This window comes from Pteropus alecto, unplaced genomic scaffold (genome assembly GCF_000325575.1).
Source record: "Pteropus alecto unplaced genomic scaffold, ASM32557v1 scaffold86, whole genome shotgun sequence".
NCBI lineage: Eukaryota > Metazoa > Chordata > Mammalia > Chiroptera > Pteropodidae > Pteropus > Pteropus alecto.
Genome location: NW_006442109.1, coordinates 25933049 through 25938985, shown reverse-complemented (window position 1 = coordinate 25938985; position 5937 = coordinate 25933049). Strand labels below are relative to the sequence as shown.

The window sequence follows — 5937 nt, the reverse complement described above, 5'->3', positions numbered from 1 at the left end:
AGAACTCAATGAGGTTCACAGATGGGGCACCACAGGCACCCGAGCTTACCACTTCAGTGCCTGTGTGGATGACTCAGAAAGGAATGCCTTGCAAATCTCCCCATAAGGCTCCTGACAACGCCTGCAGTAACTGCAAGCTCCTTACTCCCTGCCTTCTGCTCAGCCCATCCACTGCAATCTACTCACTGTCCACATGAGTCCCTCTCCAGAATGGACTTTCCATCCCTCTTCTAAATAAGTCTTATGGCTCTCCTAACTTTTCACCCAGTGCAATAACTATTCATAAACATATTCTATTTCCTACTAGACTGTAAGCTCCCTTCAGGTAGGACCCACAAACAATTCCCCTTTCTGGAACTCATGGAGCTTTGCTGATAATATGCTCAACACATACTGAGTGCATACTGAATACTGAGACTGGAACCAATTTCTAAAACCTGAGAAGTCATAGGCTGCTCAGAGGAAACCACAGGTTTAGATGGGTACCATATGAGCTTCGTAATGTTCACTCCTTGTACAAGGCTAGAGTTGTTGGATTATTCCACACATGCCAGTGATGTTTTCTGTAAGTCTGCTTTGTGTACTCACCAGTGTCCCAAAGGTGAAGCAGTCCGATTAGGCAATGACTGTTTAAACACACATTAATCATGCATTAGGAGTCCTAAATTGAATAGCACAATACACAGGGAAATACTTTGGACACAAGGCATCCATTACAGACATAAGTGATCTCTCATATCCTGACATGTACATATTTGGAGAGTAAGTGCACTCTAGAGAACTCTGCTTACTTGGAAAAAAAGGAGACTCTATGGCTTGTGGGGGTGGGGACACTTGTCAGACAGCCAGGGGTTCTGGAACTTGTCTTGGTCATCATGATGGATGTGCTGCTCAACACAAGTATGCCTCAGTTTCTCTAACTGCTTCCTTCTTCCTCTTGGTAGGCAGGAAGGCTAGGAGGTTCTTATACTGCAGGTTCTGATTATACCACTCAGGGGGTCTCAGCTCTCCCAGATGAGGGCCCAGCAGTTGGTGCAGCCTCTAAAGGAGCCCATTCAGATCTCTGGTCTAGATGCCTGTATGCTAAACATGCTTCTGCAGGATGAGGATGCTGGAGCAGGGAAAGCGGAGGAAAAATGTGACTAGTGAGGGACATGTGCTTCCTTTGTTGAAATCCTAAACCCACTCCTGTTCTCAAGAACAAAGGAAGCAGGTCCTAGTCTGGGGAGGAAATTGGCTCCACCCTTTAAAACATGCATTCACACAGATGAACACCCATGCTTGAGCTATGCTAGGATGAAAGCTGAGGACAGGTCCCTGGAGATGACAAGTCTGTGCCCCCCTCTCAGCTGTCTCAGGCATGATTGGACACACACACACACACTCTCTCTCTCTCCTCTGGGCAGGGTCACATCAAGAGAGGCATTAGCTGAGCCTCTTAACCTCAGTTTCATCCACAGCTCCTAAATGATGCAGGCAGAGGACAAACACTCTCATTTGATAGATCTGAGTCCCCAGAGTGAGCTCAGCTTGGGACTTGGCATCCTGAGATGATAAAGGATCTTGAACAACAAGGCACAGCTGGGACACCCTTACCAGCAACAGCAATCTTAAGATTCTCAAATGGTTTTCTCCAGCTGACTTGCTCAGCTGTTTTAATAACCAGAGACAGAAATTAGGTATTTAACAGAATGAATGCTCCCCTTTGCCATCTTTTTGGCACTTTGATTATGGGCAAAGTGACACTGACTTTCAACAACGGGATATATAATCTTCACTATAATATCCTTCATATAAACAGAGGTTGATTAATCTTGGTATCTTCCTTTTAAACAAGGTATGAGACCAGATAAAATTCAGGTGGGGTGGTCTGGAAATCTACAGAGGAAAATGCCTTCGAAAATGTTAATATTATGATTTCATGTATAAGAATGCATAAGAAAAAAGACTAGAAGGAAATAAGACTAAATAATATTAGTGTATTAAGGTGCAGAGGTTAAGAGGGCTTTTCTCTAGTTTCTAAATGTTTGTGATGTGATTTTTTTTGTAATAAAAATATTTATAAATGAAATAATTCCTGGTGCTCTTAGACTTCGAGTATTAAACAGTTTGTGCTCCAAATAATTAAGCATAGATTATTGAATTCTTCACACATCAGATGCCATAATGTGTGGAAAAGTACCTTAGACACACTAAGGTAGTATACATATATTAGATATAATTGTTTCTCAATGCTTTTGAGAATTAGGCTGCCATATCAGCAAGCTATTTAGAATGGCTCTTGTTTGTTGTGGTGAATGATATTCAGTATGGCTGAAGAGATAATTTACATGCCATCAACCGAAAACATCCTTATACTAAAAAAGGGCTTGCTCACTATCTCTTTGAAAATAAAAGAACAATAACCCATGATAAATTCTATTTTAGAAAGGCCTCTCTCCCATATTGGGTGGAAGGCTGAACTACTAATGGGAATATTCTTCCAGTGTGCGTGCGTGCGTGTTTCAGAGCTGCCATGTGTTCAAACTGCCATAGAGTGTCCCATCCAACCTGGCCAAGTGGCTCTCCCAGGAGGAGTAAGATCAAACAACAGTCTGCTCAGCATAGCAAGCAGCTTTCTCATGAGGTGGGAAAATCTGGAGCTGCCCCATACCGACTTTTTATCATGCCTCACATAAGCAAATGCTGCACTAAATATATATTCCAAATGCATTTTATCAGGAAGCCAGAGCAACACCAGCATTTATGCTCAGGCTAATGCTCTATTATATGGATTATAGTCAATGGAATAAAATGAATATTCTCTACCACAACTGAATAGTTCTTTATACAGTTTTTAATGAGATTCCGCCCAGTGCCATAGCAGTACTTATGTAATTACTCTATATAACTCTGCCAGCAAGGAGGGAATGAAATCTCCTTATCAGGGTATTGCAAACCAATAACACCTCAGCAGACTGTCTCTCTCAGTGCACTGTTGCATTTTGGAAAGTCTGGGAGCGCGGCCATAATGCAGAGGGAACGCTTGGGTGACTGAGGCTTCAGCACTGCAGAATAGCTTTCAGGGATGAGGGCTGCACTTTTCTAAAATTTCTCAAGAAAACGTTCTGTGAAAAAGGGAGCCTGCATCTTCTAAGCTGGGTCTTCTTTCGTCAAGATGGTCAAAGGGACATGTGTGGCCAGTGTGCCACCTTGCCCAGAGGCTACTGAAATCAGCTTTGTTGGAACTCTGGGACAATCCATCAAGGAAGGGGAATGAGCAGAAGAGGGGAATGAAGTTGAAAAATAGTTTGTTTGCTTCCTTGAGGAAAACTGTAGGTCAGCAGAAAGCCGAATAAAAAGTGCTGCTGACAAAGTGGTTGAATCTGGTCTTGGGAAATTATCTAAATTAGGAAATGGGCCTCTGACCCCTATAGCAAGGGAACTTTTTAAGGGCTGGACCTTGAAAAGTTCCACTGAGGCTATGTCCTCTGGGCCTAAGCATGACTTTCTTCTCTACCTGCAGTTCTGCTTCAGACTGTGAGAGGTGGAAGCCCAGAGCAGACACCAGGGCCAGTATGAAATCCAAGACCACAGCCCAGGGACTTGCCCACCAGGCCTGCCCAGTGAAGGAATTCAATCAAGAGATAAAGGAATTCAGTTCAAGCCCAGTCTTGATATCTGCTAACGAGTTCTCAGAGTATTCCCAGGGAAGCAAAAGTCCGTAGAACCTGCCAAAGTATGGAGTGGGGGAGAGGGCCGCTGCCTCACAAAGTCCTTGCTTCTGCTTTCTGGGCTTCCCTCCCGTAATGTGCCTACCCTCAAGCAAGGCCCAGTCCTTGGTGGCAGAGGTGGGCAGGGTGAGGAGGCAGAATTAGGAAGCAAGTGTCGCTCCTGCTCCACAACCAAAGACCGACAATGACAGGCTTGGTCAGACAGCAATAGGAAACACAAATGGAGAACCCTATTCTCGTGATTCGCACTGTAGATTACTTTGTTCTATACAGTCCACCTCACTACGGAACATCAGATACCATGTTGCTCACCAAGCCGTGTAGAGCCTTCTTTGCTCTTTATATACCTGCCCTTCACACTCACTTCTCTCACATTTTATCTCCACCTTCCCCTGAGGATAACAACAATATCTCACACGTTACTACAATTTACACTCCTTGTGTTAACAGAAAGACTGCTTAGCAAGTTGCCACATTGTAGCTTTCATTTGTTACTTCCATGGGTGATATTATTTGCACTTAGGTATATTAATAGTAAAACTCTAGTAATAATAATACTCAGCACATTTTTAACCCTTCAAAAGGCATTCTCAGCTATTATGTGATTTTACAGTTTCACAAAAAATTTGCAAAGATCCGGCAGGACAAGCTTTTTTCCTAATTTATAAATGAAGAAAAGCTAACCTCAGATGTTAAGTGACTTGTGCCAAAAGTTTATGGCACAGGTGAAACCAATTCTCAAGTTTTTTTGATCCTTACTCAAGGACTTATTCCATGAAAAAGTTCCATGCTACCTGGGTGGAATGATCATCACGGAAGAAATTTGGCAGAGCTGGCCAAGCTGCACGTGATGGGAAGAAAGCTACTCAGCCAAGCCTTGTCAGTGCCCAGATTCAATTAAACATCATCAGGAAAAGGGCTATTCAGTTTGTGCACTTCTCATCTTCCTGCTCTCAGGCTGTCACTGGGGACTGGCACAGAACCCACACTGACTGTGATCCAGGGCATTCTTCTGGGCCAGAGACGCCCCTGTCTGTATGATTACCCAGGAGATGGAGGCCTCCTGGAGGCTGAAGCCCAAAGCAGATGGGCAAGCTCATCAGTGCACTCGGCACTGTCCCTGGCCCACGAGGATCTGTGAGAGACAATGATTCAAAGGTTATGTTTACAGACCACACGTTATTCGGTTGGCTGTATGTGTTTCCCTACCTCAAATACAGGGGTTGAGTGAGGACAAATGAGAATTTGGGGTCAAAGTAACATGAGTAATATTGAAAGGTAGGCTTAAGTATGACTCAGCAAAGATAAACAGGACTTTTACTCACCCCAACGTCATCCCAAAACGTGTAGGTGATAATCTGTGTGGGGAAGGGGAATTGACTCATCCTGGTGTGTCCTACCTGAACAACAACTATGACATTTTCCTTAGCAGTTCTGTAGCATCTCTTTGTATGGAGCTTGGCACTGACCACATCCACCTTCTCCTGACTGGATGAAACAGCCTTGTCTAATAGGGGATGAAAGTCCATGCCCTTGAATAAGACTGCTCCCACCACCCTGCAAGGCCTAAAATGAAATTTATCTTTTTTCATGAAATCTTTTCTGATTCCTCCCAATTATCTATATCTCCTTTCTTTAAAGGTTCAAAAACATTTGTCTCTAAATTCATGGGGTTTTTTTTGTTTTGTTTGTTTGTTTGTTTGTTTGTTTTTAGGTGAGGCAACCCTTGGTTGACCTCACAGATTACAACGACCTTGTCATCTTATAATCCCTTTTTTTTTTTTTTAAATATTTTACACCTACAGCACCTAGTCTTCCTAGGTGGTCTCCCATCCAAGTACTAACCAGGCCCGACCCTGCTTAGCTTTTGATATCAGACAGGATCGGGCTTGTTGAGGATGGCATGGCCATACACAACTCATGTTTTGTTTTTAACAGACATTTGTGCAGAAGGCTCATTACTCCACAAGGAATAATTATTAGATTATATTCCTTCAGGGTAGGAACTGTGTCCCACTCATTGTTTAATCATCCCAAGGCCTGGCAATAATGCCTTGGCCATGGTGAGTGCTCCATGAATACTGTTTACCAGACATGAATTATTTTCTCCCTACATCTCTGCTGGGACCTCTCACAGTACCTCTCGGGCATCCTCCCAACTCATCCTGGGCATAGTGAGTGCCCCCTTCCCCCACTTCCATGGAAGTAATTAAGCAGAGGCGCA

The 5937-nt window shown here is 43.6% G+C and overlaps 1 pseudogene; it reads right to left on the bottom strand.

Moving 5' to 3' along the window:
* Positions 1 to 5509: 5509 nt before the first annotated feature.
* Positions 5510 to 5628, bottom strand: LOC112469861 (annotated as a pseudogene).
* Between the last annotated feature and the right edge of the window lie 309 nt (positions 5629 to 5937).